Below are 17349 nucleotides of genomic sequence, written 5' to 3'. Positions count from 1 at the left end.
AGTTTGGCTACTGGATGGAGTCTGTAATATGTCTGTGGAGAGGGTCTGGGTTTGGGTCTGGTGTGGTTGATTGGTGACGGCGTTCTGTGTGCCTCTGGTTCTGGTGTCGGTTTTTGTGGGGAGGGCTAATTTCCAGATGTCTGGCAGGCGGGACGTGTCGAAAGCATATATATATATATATATATATATATTCACACACAGAGAGAGAGAGAGAGAGAGTCATACCTCAAGTTGAATGTGCTTCGGGTTGAGTGCATTTGAGTTGTGCTCCGCGGCAACCTGGAAGTAACGGAGCACGTTACTTCCGGGTTTCGCTGCTTGCGCATGCGCAGACACGCAAAATGACGTCATGCGCATGCGTGGAAATGGCGAAAAGTGACGCACGTGTGCGCAGATGTGCCGTCACTAGTTATGTTTGCTTTTAGATGGGAACGGGGCTCCGGAACGAATCCTGTTCATATCCTGAGGTACCACTGTATATGTATATGTGTGTGCGCGCGCTCACCATTGGAAAAAGTATAGCTAGCAACATATAACAACATGATGATATTAGCAGATTTATTTCAAATCTTTGCCTGACAATTCATTTCTTGAAATCTCCCCCCCCCCCACTTCTCCCTAACCTTCCTTGCAAAGGGGAGGAGGGAAATTGACATTAGGGAAGTCTGGGGACATTAGTAACTTAAATGCCAGGCATGGTTGTCTTTTTACATTTAATGATGTGTTTTTGGAAAATGCTGTAAATAAAATCTAATGCTCTGACCTTAAACAAGCTTCAGTGCTTCCCAGGTAAGTTTGCTTAGTTTCAAGATCTACATCTAGCTGATTAAGTTAATATATATGAGCCTTAGTTTACATAAACTGCCTTTAGCATATGGATTGTTTATAATTATGTCCTGGTAACAGCATTTAAGCTGCTGCGATTAAAAATGCAAGCTTGTTTTATAGCTACTGAAATTTATTTCTTTTAATGGTGCTTGTGTTTAGATCATTTTTTTAAAAGGCCTGTCAGAAAATAAAACCAAAGCAAGCAATAAAGTCAGAATGAAACACTGGAGAAAAATTGTGTGCCCCAACTAGAGTCTCTAATTCTATTTGGGCACATTCTAAGGCACAGCAGTTAAGTAAGCTTCAGATGGAATGAGTGTTGCAGAGATTCTCCCCCCCAAAAAAAGGTCAGTATTCACCACATCAGTTGTCACTGTAGGTTTAGGTTGGCTGTGCAAATCAATTTCCTTTTGCCTTTGTACAATCATAATATTCTTTTTTTTAACAGAGTGATATTAGCACCTTGTTCCAAAGTTCCAGTCTGTTACCCTCACAATCTGACCAGGCTCCCACAAGGCACTTGTCTGGATACAGGTGCAACCAATAGAGAGTGGGAAGAAGGCCATGATCCACATCTTTGTAGGAATGCCTTTGTTTCTTAAGCCCTGTTCAAGCACGTTTAGATGACTAATCAAGGCAAAGCCTGCTCAGATATGCAATGGGTCAGTTATCCACTTATTGCTCTTGGAAGTTCTTTCTGAATAACTTAATCTTAAATGCATGAAGCACCTTCTACACGTACCACATGATTTACAAACGTAGTATAAAACACTGAAAAATCATTTTTAAAACAGTACAAAAAATTAACTTAAGACAGGTATTTATTTTGTACAGTGGTACCTCAGGTTAAGTACTTAATTCGTTCCGGAGGTCTGTTCTTAACCTGAAACTGTTCTTAACCCGAAGCACCACTTTAGCTAATGGGGCCTCCTGCGGCTGTTGCGCCGCTGGAGCACGATTTCTGTTCTCATCCTGAAGCAAAGTTCTTAACCTGAAGCACTATTTCTGGGTTAGCGGAGTCTGTAACCTGAAGCGTATGTAACCTGAAGCGTATGTAACCCGAGGTACCACTGTATTGGTTTTTATACCTCAGGCAGAGACCTTTTCATCATGCTGGAAAAGCTTATCAAAACCAACATGTCTTCAAGTTGTTTCTGGAAAGTGCAGATAGCAGGAGCCTGTCATATATCAACAGGGATGTTGTTCCACAGAATGGGGCAGCCACACTGAAAACCCTGCTCTTGAGTTACTGTGGACCACGCTTCTGATATTTTAAAGTTATTTAATATGCTAATCATTTAGTTTGTTATTGTATTTCAATCACCAGGGAGGGGGAGAAGTGTTTGTGAGATTTTCTGCCTCAGGTGCCAACATAGCTCGTCTGGCCTTGAGAACTGCATACCTTCAACTGGGGTGAGGGCTTTTGATGCTCTACCTCAGGCAACAAAACGTCTTGGGCCCAGCCCTGTAATTAAAGAATGTGCCTGGAGGAAGGAGTCCCATTAATTTCAATTAGTATAAAAAGCACAGCAAGATCCAGCTGAAAACAATTTGTAAAACTTTATGATCTTGATTTAATGGTTGCTGTTTTTGTTTTTGTTGTTGTTAACTATAAGTCTTTAAAAGCACGGAATGGCATGCCATTTCTGTTCAGTAGCTAAGTCTAAGCTAGAACATGCTATTTTGCTCCTGCTGTCCAGAACCGAGTGAGACTGGCTATTATGCAACTACTTTTCCATGTTATTAAGCGCATGTTCCCTTTTGAACGGTATATTCAATAACAGATGGTACCTCAAAGGCTCATTTCAGTGATGAGGCCAAGCCACAGCATCTCTCCACAAGGAGCCAAAGGAATGTACATATGGCATTGCGTCACTCTTTAGGGCAGTGGCGCACCTTTTTTTCACAGCTGGTGGCTGGGATTTGCATGCATAACATCCTATATGAAGCTGCCTTGTACTAAGTCAGATCATTGTCCCAGCCGCTTCCGTAGACTGGCTAGCAGCGGCTCTCTAGGTCTTCCCTGGACATTCACGGTAGAATGTAGAACGCTCTACTGCTTGTCCTGGGCTCCATCCCATAACTGGAAGCACATGAGAGAGATGTCTGCAGCCCATCTGGGGAACCAGGTTCGCGTCTCCGCTCCTCCACATGCAGCTGCTGAGTGACCTTGGGCCAGTCACACTTCTTTGAAGTCTCTCAGCCCCACTCACCTCACAGAGTGTTTGTTGTGGGGGAGGAAGGGAATGGAGAATGTTAGCCGCTTTGAGACTCCTTCGGGTAGTGATAAAGCGGGATATCAAATCCAAACTCTTCTTCTTCTTCTTCTACCTCGGGTTACATACGCTTCAGGTTACAGACGCTTCAGGTTACAGACTCCACTAACCCAGAAATAGTACCTCGGGTTAAGAACTTTGCTTCAGGATGAGAACAGAAATCGTGCTCCGGCGGCGCGGCAGCAGCAGGAGGCCCCATTAGCTAAAGTAGTGCTTCAGGTTAAGAACAGTTTCAGGTTAAGAACAGACCTCCAGAACGAATTAAGTTCTTAACCCGAGGTAAAGGTAAAGGTAAAGGGACCCCTGACCATTAGGTCCAGTCGTGACCGACTCTGAGGTTGCGGCGCTTATCTCGCTTTAATGGCCGAGGGAGCCAGCGTACAGCTTTCGGGTCATGTGGCCAGCATGACTAAGCTGCTTCTGGCGAACCAGAGCAACACACGGAAACGCCGTTTACTTCCCCGCCAGAGTGGTACCTATGTATCTACTTGCACTTTGACGTGCTTGGAGCTCACCCCGTCGTGGGGATTTGAATCGCCGACCTTCTGATCGGCAAGTCCTAGACTCTGTGGTTTAACCCACAGCGCACCTGTGTTCTTAACCCGAGGTACCACTGTATATTTCTTAATATTCAAAAAGTGAACTCCTGTTCATGTGGAGGAAGCCTAAAAGGCCATTCACTGTTAATAACTCATTCTCGAATTGTCCCCCCTTAAAAATCAAATTGCCCCGCTGTGGGGCGTGTGCCCCATGTTGGGAACCACGGATCTAGACACCAAATAAGTGTTTCAGTCAAATGTGTTGTAAATTTTGTATGAGAAATTGTGTTGGCAAAAACAGAACTCCACAGCGCCATTTGGTGCCACAGTGTTATAATGCATATACAACACATATACAGCACATTTTCTTTACCAATTTAGCTGAGTCCATATGACAAATGTGCATTACCCTTAGCACACTCCAAGGTTGAGGTGGCATGTTGGAACAGTACAGTGTTGTAGAATCAAGCTTCTTTCTCAACTGAAATCTGGGCACTCTTTTTTAAAAAGATATTTGGCCCTTTCAACCCCATCCTTACAACAAGCATTCCAACTTAGCAGCCTCCACTGTGTCCCATGGCAACACAATCTGCAGGATGCAACATAGCTGCACTGTGAGATTCCCTGCCCCCTCAGGAGCTCCCAAGGGGAGCTTGGAAACTCACATTGTGATGAAGAGAGGAGAAGTAGTCAGATCCCATAACCACTTACAGGAAATAGCACCATTTACTACTAAGGAAAGTCCTTCTTAGAGTCCATGGGAGCCCTGCTCTGAATTTGTAAACCCTCTTTCTCACAATTAGGGGATGTTTTTGTTTGAGACTACAGTAATGATATTAGAAGAGGCAGAGGAACCAGAGACCAAATTGCAAACATGCACTGGATTATGGAGAAAGCTCGAGAGTTCCAGAAAGACATCTACTTCTGCTTCATTGACTATGCAAAAGCCTTTGACTGTGTCGACCACAGCAAACTATGGCAAGTTCTTAAAGAAATGGGAGTGCCTGATCACCTCATCTGTCTCCTGAGAAATCTCTATGTGGGACAAGAAGCTACAAGTTAGAACTGGATATGGAACAACTGATTGGTTCAAAATTGGGAAAGGAGTACGACAAGGCTGTATATTGTCTCCCTGCTTATTTAACTTATATGCAGAATTCATCATGCAAAAGGCTGGGCTGGATGAATCCCAAGCCGGAATTAAGATCGCTGGAAGAAATATCAACAATCTCAGATATGCAGATGACACAACCTTGATGGCAGAAAGTGAGGAGGAATTAAAGAACCTTTTATTGAGGGTGAAAGAGGAGAGTGCAAAATATGGTTTGAAGCTCAACATCAAAAAACCGAAGATCATGGCCACTGGTCCCATCACCTCCTGGCAAATAGAAGGGGAAGAAATGGAGGCAGTGAGAGATTTTACTTTCTTGGGCTCAATGATCACTGCAGATGGTGACAGCAGCCACGAAATTAAAAGACGCCTGCTTCTTGGAGAAAAGCAATGACAAACCTAGACAGCATCTTAAAAAAGTAGAGACATCACCTTACCAACAAAGGTCCGTATACTTAAAGCTATGGTTTTCCCAGTAGTGATCTATGGAAGTGAAAGCTGGACCATAAAGAAGGCTGATCGTTGAAGAATTGATGCTTTTGAATTATGGTGCTGGAGGAGACTCTTGAGAGTTCCATGGACTGCAAGAAGATCAAACCTATCCATTCTGAAGGAAATCAGCCCTGAGTGCTCACTGGAAGGACAGATCCTGAAGCTGAGGCTCCAATACTTTGGCCGCCTCATGAGAAGAGAAGACTCCCTGGAAAAGACCTTGATGTTGGGAAAGATGGAGGGCACAAGGAGAAGGGGACGACAGAGGACAAGATGGTTGGATAGTGTTCTCAAAGCTACCAGCATGAGTTTGACCAAACTGCGGGAGGCAGTGGAAGACAGAAGTGCCTGGCGTGCTCTGCTCCATGGGGTCACGAAGAGTCGGACACGACTAAACAACTAAACAACAACAAAATGATATTACCAAGAATAGCATGACAGTGGTACAGGTGAGCTGCAAGGCCCAATGTAACTCCCATGTGCCTAGTTTAAATTGGGACTGCCATATTTCAGCAGGGCATGTTCATACTGAAGCCCCTCCTTTCACATACGTCATCTCCCTTGCTCTTGTTGTGTAATGAGCCAGGCAGCCCAGGAGACAAGGCAGGATGATGTTGCTTCTGCCTGTTAGAACAAAAAGTCCCATCACTGGTCTGGGTCACATCCAAACCAAACATTTAAAGCACTATTATACCACTTTAACTGTTATGACTCCCCCCCCAGGCAACAAAATCCTGGGAGCTGTAGTTTGTGAAGCATGCTGAGCATTATTAGGCATTCCTCTTCCTCTTATTCCTCTTATTCCTTATAAAGCTACAATTCCCAGAGTGGTTTAAGAACCAATCCCCCTTCCCATGGAAATATGGGAACTGTAGCTCTGTGAATGGAATAGGAATCTCCTAACAACTCTCAATGTGGGACGGGGGTGGCGCTGCGGTCTAAACCACTGAGCCTAGGGCTTGCCGATTGGAACGTAGGCAGTTCGAATCCCTGCGATGGGGTGAGCTCCCATTGTTCAGTCCCAGCTCCTGCCAGTTCGAAAGCACGTCAAAGTGCAAGTAGATAAATAGGTACCACTCTGACAGGAAGGTAAACAGCGTTTCCGTGTGCTGCTCTGGTTCACCAGAAGTGGCTTAGTCATGCTGGCCAAACGACCCGTAAGCTGTCTGCGGACAAACACTGGCTCCCTCGGCCAGTAAAGCGAGATGAGCACCGCAACCCCAGAGTCGTCCGTGACTGGACCTAAGGGTCAGGGGTACCTTTACCTTTACCTTGTAACAACTCTCAATGCCCTAAGAAATTACAATTCCCAGGAATTCTGGAGGCAGATTGTTTCTCTTTAGTGTGCCTTGCCATTATAAGGGGAGGGAATGCCACACTAGTCAGCACTTTCAGTCCATTTATATTTCTCCCCCACCTATCTACAGGGCTCTCAGAGGGTATTACAGAAGGGGGGATCACTATTAATAATGATTGGTCACCAGCTGATGGAATGAAACACCAGAGGCTACTGCGAATTTATATTTGATTATGCAGGGACAGTTTATGTACTTATAATGGTTAACAGTAGATCTGTTCTTTTCTATCCACATCACACATTCTTTGCTATGCTTCATGTGCATACAGTGAGATGGAATGGTACAGCACTGGAAGCAACAGGACAGAATGGGATCGAGTGGACTTATATTTATGTATCATTGAAGCCAAACCTGGATAGAATTGGCTGCTCAGCCCAACTGTATAAATTCCTCAGGTTTTATCGCTTAATATTGTTACTCCTAATGCAGGAGACCACAGATGGTCCACAAGTTTTATCCAGGTGGTCCACAGCATGCCTGTAGACATGCAATTAAAAAACATGCAGCATCTACATAGTGCTTTAAAATGGCTACAACATACAGAAAAAATATTGTGGTCCATCAAGATCCTCAGCAATTTTCAAGTGCTCCATGGGGGCAAAGAGTTTGAGGACCAGTGTCCTGATGTTTTACCTGCTTCCAAAAGCACCTAATATCCCCATCAATAGTGTGGATGTCCAGTCATGTTTTGTAGCTAGAGAAAGGCTGCAGAACATCACCACCTGTATCTCCACCCAAAGAAACAGGAGGTTGAATTTCTCGTGCCTTTAGAGACTGTGATATTGCTTCTACTATATTATGCATTGTCCTGTAATTGCTGACAACGAGAACAGGCAGGTACTTGTGAATATAATTACCATTTGATAACAGGGATTATATTTTGCCCTTTATCTACAGTTTCTCTCTAGAGCAAACCAGGTTGGATGAGTAGTATTCATTTGGAATGAACTTATCAGTGTTTTGCCCCGACACCAATTGTTCCCTCTGTAGCTCCTTTTCATTTTAAACGGAACAATGATTCACATTAGAAGTAGCAATAATTCCGTCGCTACACCCTGGAGATTAAAGGGACGTGATTCGTGTTGCAGTCAGAGAACACGAGGTACACTTTGCTAATTGCCGATTACCAAAACAGTGCAGGCATGATCCGTAAACGGGAAATAGCATTAGCATCAATACTACATCAATAGAGAAAATGAAACGGCAAACAGAGCTACAGCTGTAGCTGATGAGCCCCACTGTGACATTCATTATTTATTGCAGCAATGAGAGTTTGATTTTATTAAAATAGCTCAGTCGGTTCCTTTGCTTTTCTGGTATACTATATATATATATGTATCTGGGGGGAAATGAAAGGGAATGCGCCCACCATGCACAAACACACATCATAACAAGGCTATTCCTTGAATAGTTCAGGCCTGCATCTCCATAAGCATGTTGGCTTAATGTCATGAGAAACAATGGATTCCAGGGGTTAAGGCAAACCATTGCATTGGCAGCACCAAAGTGACCTACTTGGGGCACAAGCCTGGACAGTGTGTGTGGAGGTCCTGGCTGCCCAGACAACAAGTCTCTTGTTGTCAAGTAAAACAAGGAAAATCAGAGCAATACATTGGCCCTGCCCCACTTACTCAATCACAAGATGTGGCGGGTGCACGCTATTTGATGGCAATGCCCATCCACTTTGAGCTGTTGTAAAGATACTTGAATCAGGAAACTCTACCCAAAAGGAAAGCCAGGCAGTTTCTGATCCCATGAACTGGTCCTACCAGCCAATTCACATCTTATACTCCCCTCTTTATTTTCTCTTTCGTGAAGCTCATGCAAGAGGCCCACTTGTGTGAGTCATGTAATATACAACCTGGGAATTGATGTATGGCAGCAGATATTTTCTTGATTTATTAGGCCCAGTTTGGAGCTCTCCTTATCACAGAGGCTGCCGCTGTTCGGTTGTGTTAGTTCCTGGCTGCACTGCTAACCCAAAGTGATTGCTCACCTGAGCACTGGAACACATATAAGTGGCACAAAACCACAAAGTGGCTCCCCCCCCCCAAAACAGGGAAGAAGGGGTGTGTGAAGATCTACATTGGGAACAAGGAGGGGATCCAATCAACCTTACCTGGTGGTTAAAGTGGGAAGCAAAGCCTGTTGCAGGAGGGAAAGCAGCCCACTCTGAATCATGCTGGGTGGGTGCAAAACCATGTCCTCCCAAGGGTGGGAGGAGACCAGGAGAGCCTCCTATTCACCAAGAAGCTGCTGTGGATGTGGCATTGGGCAGGGGTTGCTGAGGAGGTGGCGCATCAGGCTTCCAAGGAGTGTGCCACAGCAGTTGCTGCCACCGTGGCAGCAGCAGTAGGCAATGCATTCCTTGGAAGTCAGAAATGCTGCCCCTATGCATCCTGCCACCCGAAGCAGTCACTTACCCTTGCCTCAGTTGACCAGCCCTGATATTAACCCCCAGATAGAACATAAAAAACAGTTAAAGGGCCCCTGGCAGTTAAGTCTAGTTGCAGACGACTCTTGCACTTTTTGGTGGGCTTTCGAACTGCTAGGTTGGCAGGAGCTGGGGCCGAGCAACGGGAGCTCACCCTGTCATGGGGATTTGAACCACTGACCTTTCAATCGGGAAGCCCAAGAGGCTCAGTGGTTTAGACCACAGCGCCACCCACGTCCCAAAATAGAACATACCCTACCAAAAATACAGCTGTGTTTGTAAAACACCTGCTCCTCAAGGTATATATTAGAGATGGTAAGGAGTGTCAAAAAGCTAACTTTCTCATGATTGCCCTCCCTTTTCAGTCAAGAGAGAATGAGGTCTTTTCAAATAGGAGAGAGAGAGATGGCATGCCATAATTTGTACTTTTCATTTGTAATCTGCTGAGCTAAATGAATGGTAATCATGATCTGAGTGTGTTGCTGTTGAAGAGTAGACTGCCCACTAGATTGCTCTGTGTGCTGCATTAGGCACAAATGGGAATTTGGAAATGAAAGCAGATTATACATGACTCTATTTCTGCAGAAAAATGGACTGGTCCTGGATATGTGTGTAATCAAAGCCTGGATAACTTTCTGCAGCTCCATCCTCTCATGGTGGGGATAAGATGTTTATAGTGCAGACCTTGTGATTGAAGCTTTTCATTCCAGCACTGTTTGGTTATGTCTTCTCACTTTTACTATGTGTGAGTATGAGCTTGCAAGGTCAATGAGAGAAAGAATTGGGGTCGTCTGTAGGGGCTTCTGGCCCAGGAATTTCTGCCTTGTTGGGTTCCACCTCAACAGGCTCTGTGTGACTAGGTCCTGGAGGAGTGTCAGGATCAGTGTCTGATGCCTCCATAACCCACACCAGGGGACCCCAGGGTTCCCTATAGCTTTGGGATGCCTCCTCTTTTAAACCTATTTCTTCATTACTGCTGAAGGTATACCCTTGTGCAACTGAGAATTTGAATAAGATCAGTAGCAGGGCCCCTGGGCATGACAACCTCTTCTTAGACTTCTGGGTGGTACCCAATATGTGTTTTGCTATTGCTATACAGCAAGCTCACAACTTATGTGGGAGTTATGTACTGGGAATCATGTCAAAAGCCAAAATCACATATAGTTAAAACCCATTGGGTTCAATGGTGAGGGGGATTGCCAATGTCATTTCCCCCAGAACACCATCCCTCCACAATGAATTAATTAGTTATTGCCACACACATAAAGTTGAATGTGCACAGGTTAAATGCATGTTAAGTTGCAGGCTTACCGTATTTACTTTGTTTAAGAATGTGCTGTTCCTATATTTAGTACACATGAGACCTGCCAGCTTAAATATCTTATCTGTCGAATAGTAATTATTGTACCAGAAACAGAGATATCTCAATAAACCAGAAGTCTCATGTATCTGACTGTTGCATAACATTTCAGAGAAGAAGTAAACATAAAGCAGTGGAGATGACTTTTGGAAATAAACTTACAGGGTTGATGGAAACAAAAAATGGTTCAACTGCTTTGGGGAAGAATGCAGAGATTTTTGCTCTTGTCTACCCACTCATTTAAATTAGCCATATTTGGCCATTATCATCTTTGTGATCGGGTCCTCTACACTCCCTGCCATCCATATGCTGGGAAAAGAAGGGAGACTTTTCTACACATGTAAGCTTCCGCCATGATTTAGATTCTAAAGTTTCTAGGGCAGGATCCCTCTTGCAGCCCTTCTCCCAATACATGAACAGCTGTGGAACCAGGAGTGTAGATGATGGCAGGGGTGGGGTCAGCAAATACAGCACTGTTCTCTTCCTCCAAATGATTGCATGGAGGATAACACTTATGCAGTGTTATTGCCTCTTAATTAGGTACTAAAGAACATCTCCCCATTTTTCACTTCAAGTTAAGCTTGCATTCTTTGCTCATCATCCACAGACACCTTTTGACAGCAGGCAGTTGTAACTTCAGATTTAAAAGGAAAAGGTAAAGGACCCCTGACAGTTAAGTCCAGTCACAGACAACTCTGTGGTTGTGGCGCTCATCTCGCTTTACTGGTCGAGGGAGCCAGCGTTTGTCCGCAGACAGTTTTTCCGGGTCATAAGGCTAGCATGACTAAGCCGCTTCTGGCGAAACCAGAGCAGTGCATGGAAATGCCCTTTACCTTCCCGCTGGAGCAGTACCTATTTATCTACTTGCACTTTGATGGGCTTTTGAACTGCTAGGTTGGCAGGAGCTGGGACCAAGTAACGGGAGCTTCCCCGTCGTGGGAATTTGAACCGCCGACCTTCCGATCGGCAAGCCCTAGGCTCGGTGGTTTAGGCCACCCGTGTCCCAACTTCGGATTACAGTGTGCATATTCTCCTGGGTTCTCAACTCAGTTTTGAGGACTACTAAACAGTCCCCTGTTTTGATATTTTAAATTGAATAATGCAAATAAACATTTCCCCTGTTTTTACTGTCTGAACATGAAAGCAGTGGCAGGGGAAGTTATCTCTTTGTAAAATTCACCAGCATTATAAACTTGGAAGAACAAATCATTGGACTGTATCATTTGTTTTGAAATTTACCGATAAGCTGGACAACATACACAGTACATGGCTCAACAGATTACCTTTGCTATTGTTTTGGTTTTTAGAAGGCTACACACATAGCATAAGCAGACAAGTATGCAGGGGAAGGCAGAACTATTTATGTGACCTAAATTAAAGTAGAAATACAGCCTCATTTCAAAAGATTCTGCTGAAGACCCCAATAATCGTTTCTGTATCAGTTACCTTTTGTCTAAATGTATCCTTTGACATTTAACTGCACGGCATGGCGCAAAATAATCTACAGTTACTTGAAAAGCCTTCTGATAAGGAAAAGTTATCTTGGATTCCTAGCACTGTCCTTGTCTCTAGAATTGTTAAAGGCCTATACAGCGTGTTTGTCTCATTCTGGTAAAAACACATGAGAGAATGGTTTAGTGAAGATTAATTGCATTCCTTTTGACGTGGGATTCTTCACTAAATGTGTTTGTTCCCATCATTCTGTCTTACCAAAATGACAAGTCTTCTGATAAACATGCAGACTTTGTATAATTCATCAGGAATTTAAACAAACACTGTCTCAAACTTCTAATTCTCTCCCCTTTAACCCCACAGGCATGCTCAAAAATAACAGCTTCTGACATGAAAACACAAGGCCATTTGGGGGGACGTTGAGCTTCAATAAATCTCTTTGGAAACATAGACATCTTTAATACGCACAGCCGCAGAAAAGCAGAGTGCATCTGGGTTTAATGGCTGAGTCCATGACTAAAGGACAAGAGACTGTGGTTTGTATGACCTATCCATTTGTTTATCAGAATATATAACGGGCTAATTTTACAATTGTAATGGTAAGGAGGAGATGGAGATTGGGTAGGGTGAAGGTCAGCTGGAATCAAGTGAACAATGGCGGCTGAGATAGCAGCACATCATTAATTTAAGCACGAGACTTGCACATCACTACTGTTGAGCCTCTCTTCATTCAGAGAATGCTGATGATTGTTAGTAGAACTGCTTGGGATTCAGATTCATCACCACCAGGGTTGGGATTAAGGAGGAACATGTAGGGGAGATCTTTATGAAACTCACAAACCCCATCCCATCTCCCCCTATTTTTCATATCATGTTTTCCCCCCATATCCTTTCTAAAAAGCCATCACAAAACGTATGGGGATACCTACCTATAATGTGATGCATTCCTTCTCAGAACACAAGTACAGTATTCCAAAGCACACCCAAAACTACAATGTGAGCAGGCCTCTCCATTTAATTCAATGGAATCCCTTATATTACTCCCAACAAAAGTAATCAACCAGGGCAGCGAAGCCTGCTTTGAAACCAGATTGAAAGAAGTCTAGATAGTCAGTTTTCTGCAAGCATGCCTGAAGCTGAGTCCCACCCCGTTTTGAGCTCCTATACACATTTTTGCACAGTCTTCCCTAGTATAATGCATTTCTGCATGACATTTTCCCTTATATATACATTTTAATGCACACTTTCCCGTAAGATACACATTTTTTTTGTTAAGATTTCTGCATCACAAAATTTAGAGAAGTGCAGATTTCAAAGGATAGCTGTTGTTTTTTGTTGGCATACTGTTTTGGGAAGTGTAAATTGGGTAGGTTTGCATTAAATCTGAATCTCACTGCCATTCCTATTGTCATCCTGTGATGACTGCTTTGGTAACTTGCATTATTGTTAAGGAATACTTGCTAATATTGTTTCTGGGAAATTCATACCCACAAAGATATAGCTCATTAGGCTCCTCGCAGTCTTTTTGTCTACATTTCTTGAATACTTGGTATATCGTTTGAAAGCCCAGGGAATGCAGCCTTATGAACCTTAACCATTATTGTTTGCATAAAATTATTTTCAAGATCTAAAGCAGAGTAGAGGACTACTGCAATTCAGCTCACTTTACAGTCAATACCATGAAAAATGTCATTCTTGTTTTAGCAAATGGCAGCAGATATGCAATACAAGGAGCAGAAACACTAATATAGAAATCAATATCTATTACAGTTTAAATCACATTTTGGTCCTTTAGCAATCCTTTAAAAGCTATTGCTGATCCTGTTTGTATTAGAAATCATTTCAGTACAGTACCTTTCAGGATTTTAATTCTTTCACTAAAAAAATTACCACTTAAAAGCACACTCACCCACGTTATGTGATCATTCCCCTGTCCTCATCCTCTAAACACAACACAACAAACAAATATGAAATCATTGCTTTTGCTACATTCCTAAGGTTTAGCAGATAAACCTATTGTGAGTGACCACTGGTATGCAGACCCTCACTCAAAGGTTATGATTTCACATAGTTTTTGTTAGGGTTCAGCCCTGCCCAGACCATCTCAGGTGAGCAGCAAGGTAATCAGGACTCTCTAGCAGATCTCAACACTATCAATGATCCTAAGAGCCACTGAATCTGGACACCCCCCACTGCAGAGCTGCTTGGGTTCCTGGTGGCCTCTAAGTCCCACACATCTCATCCAGTTTCACAGGAGCAGAGGAGATAGCGACCCAGGCTGGAGCTTCAGAGCCAGTCTTGGAATGCTCAGTCAGCTGTCCATGGGGCTGCTGGGGGAAGGATATGGAGACATTTGCTTGAATTAGAGCAGGAAGGGGCGGAGTCTCCAGCACCTATATAAGCTCCCGGTTTAATCTACTTCATTGCTAAAACAGCAGCTCCCACTTAAGCTTCAGCCTTCCTCACCAGGAGGAAGCAGAGAGTTTTATTGTCAATTAGCACCATTCCTGTTTGAAATGTCAACTGCAGACCTGATGGAAACCTAGGAATGTTTTCCAATCAGCTACCATGAATATAAGACTGAATACAATTCCTAAATTTCTAGAATGCACAGTCTCAATTGTACATCAATTTTCTGCTTTTTCTGGTATAATCCAGACTAAAAGCCAATTCTAGCACCATTTTTGAACAAACAAGCTCATCTTTTATGATCTAAAAATTGTGTTTGTGTTGTGGGTTTTTAGGGGCTAGTAAAATGTAGGAAACGTGTATGCTAAATTTTATCGTGAGCTTTCCAACTTGACTTCCTGAGGTTTTGACTGTACCCATTAATAAGAATGCCTTCAAGAAACATTAGCAAATAATATCCAATTAAAACAAAAAGACCGGTTAATAGATTGTATACATCAACCAGTGCAATAAACCTCTTATGATTGATTATGTGTTTTTAATTCTTATAATCTCCATGACGTTAAATTAATCATTACTATGGAAGCGTATTAATATAGGACTCTAGTGACATATCTCTGCTGTTCAGTATGCCTTGAGGAATCGTAAAAAATGATTATTAAAACAACCAGAGCTGGCTCAGATCATAAGCACACTGTGATGAAAAGAAGATGAGCTTCACATTGGGAAGAAAGATATTCTTTAAAATGCATATTAATATTTATTAGAAAATTACATTTACTTTAAGTCTGTAAGCAGTGGAAGCCAAAAATACAGCAATATGCAAATACAGTGTTGCCCTACCATAAACAAACAGGCTAGCCCCACTTAAGTCAATCAATTGTATTTCCAAGAGAGCTCCAGATGTAACCATTTGGTAGCTGTGCTATTTAATTTGGGTTTGATCCAGTGAAGTAGAGCCCAGCCTACCCTCTCCTGTCCTGGCAAGCCCACTCAGGAAATCAGGCGTTAAAGGTGGGCAGGAACCCTATGTGTCTTCCATTTTCTGTGGCCAAGCTAGAAGTGGCAAGCTAAATAGGCATGAGGTATAGGTGGCCTGCGCAGGCCTCCCATTCCCAGGAATGATCTGGGGTTATATCTGTGAATATACACCAAGAACGGGAAAACAGAACTCTGTTGTGTGCTCTGAGGGATCCCTCCATGCTCAGAGGCTGAAGTTGCAGTAGACAGGCTCGATTCCTTTGTGTAGTGAAATGATACCTTTCACTAATGAATATATCCAAAATAACAAATAAATATTATCTGATGGCTCTGAGTATGTGAGCAGTTGGTGTTTGCTCTGTTTTTTATCTAACCAGAATTTGTTTACCGTTTACAAACATACTGGTGTTAAACTAATATTAGAAATACGTGTAGGCAGCGAGCCACCTGCTGTTTTCAGGTACTGCTTCCTTCCAATTAATTACCCACAATGTTTTGGAGCTCACGAGTTACTGTGATTATGGGAAGGTCCAATGTGACAAGCTCTTTCAGAGTCTCAGGCTGGGGAGACAAGAGGGAAAGATTTGACCAAAATTGGTTTCGTAACTTAGGGTACACATAATAGTTTTAGGAACATGGAAGTCCCCGCCTCATTTTATTCCTAGTGTCTAGACCAGTGGTTCTCAACCGGTGATCTGCAGACCCCAGGGGCTCTGTGTAATCCATCCAGGAAATCCATGGCCACCATTCACATAACAAAAGCTACCACAGAGATAGCAAAATTTTGCAAAATATTTTGAAAACAGGGGGTCCGCAGTACTTAGTTAACTGGGAACCACTGGTTTAGACCATTACACAGAATTATGAAGAGCAAAATTATTGGGCAATTTCCCAATCCAGGGAATTTAACAAGAAACAACTGGCCACGAAAGACAGCTTCCCTACCCACACTCACAATGGGGCTCTGCTCTGGACATGCTAATGATCTATTAGGAAGAGAGCATGTAGTGATGTTGCTGCTCCTATTTGTAATTACCTTGTTAGGTGATTTCTAGTAGCACTGGGTTGTATTATGAATCATTTCCCTAAGGAGTTCTTCTCTAGGTTGGAAAGGAAAATGAGATGCAGCACATGAGACGAATGTGTGAGAAGTCCTGCCACATCCTACCAAATGCCTATCTAGTGCCGCCTTCTGCTTCCACAGTGGCTGACCCAAAGCCTATGGGAAACACACAAACAAAGCATGAGTGTGACAGACACATGCATGGACAGAGAGACTGGCAAAACATAGTAGCACACAGTGCTATTAGAGAAGGCAGCAGCATGTGCAGTACTAGCCTATGTCACAGTCAAGTCTGCACTAGAATTAAAATTGTTGGGAAGTGGCATTAAGGCTGATTTACAAGAGGCAATACGTAGTCTTACAATGGCTGATGGGAAGAATATAACATTTAACTGCATCTCTAATTCCAATTTCATTCCCACTGGTTCAACTTTTGACTGATGTGACTGACCTCCCACATGGGCAAAAGCTGTCGTGTATAGACTTGTCTAGGTGATAGAAAACCCTGCAGAGTCATGTGCACAAAGCCTGTGAGCATGGGGCCTGTTGCCACAGTCTACTGAATACATGTAGACTAGGTCAATGTGCTTGCTACCACAACCCAGTGCTATTTTTCTGTGCATACTCAAGGGTATGCAGTACCGGCACCTTTTTTTTTCTAGAAGAAAAGCACTCCCAAAACCCTACTCCACCCTTGCACATCCAGTAAACCCACATTTCTTGTCTTGAAAAGGGGTTGCAAAGTCTTTGTATTTCTAGAGGCAAACTACCTTGGTGGCCAGTCTGTGGCTACAGTATCTGGATTGTCTAGACCAGTGATATTCAACTCTTTCCAGGGTTGAGGAACCATTGTATCCTGTTGTGACATCCTGCAAAACCCCAGCCTCCTCTTACTGTCACCCCCTGTTGTTTATTTAACAATTATAAAATGCTACCCCTCAAACATATACAAAGTAAAAATCGCAAGGAATATTGGTAGTAAGAAATCTATTTCATCATTACAAAACTTCATGGAATCCTGGGGGAGGGGGGAGTTCACAAAACCC

At 43.2% G+C, this 17349-nt stretch overlaps 1 protein-coding gene and 1 long non-coding RNA gene across 3 annotated transcripts in view; one reads left to right on the top strand and one right to left on the bottom strand.

Moving 5' to 3' along the window:
- Positions 1–14047, top strand: part of LOC309532063 — a 162944-nt gene extending 148897 nt beyond the window's left edge. The window contains exon 3 of the long non-coding RNA XR_014219572.1: positions 12214–14047. This is a non-coding gene — a long non-coding RNA (uncharacterized lncRNA). The remainder of the gene's footprint in view (positions 1–12213) is intronic.
- The window catches only part of LOC309531939 (glypican-5-like), a 407839-nt gene that overhangs the window by 37087 nt on the left and 353403 nt on the right, over positions 1–17349 (bottom strand). The gene's annotated exons all lie outside the window — the stretch shown is intronic.

Source organism: Podarcis vaucheri, assembly GCF_965113315.1.
Source record: "Podarcis vaucheri genome assembly, chromosome: 5".
NCBI lineage: Eukaryota > Metazoa > Chordata > Lepidosauria > Squamata > Lacertidae > Podarcis > Podarcis vaucheri.
The sequence above is the reverse complement of the archived record's forward strand: the minus strand, read 5'-3'. Positions and strand labels throughout refer to the sequence as shown.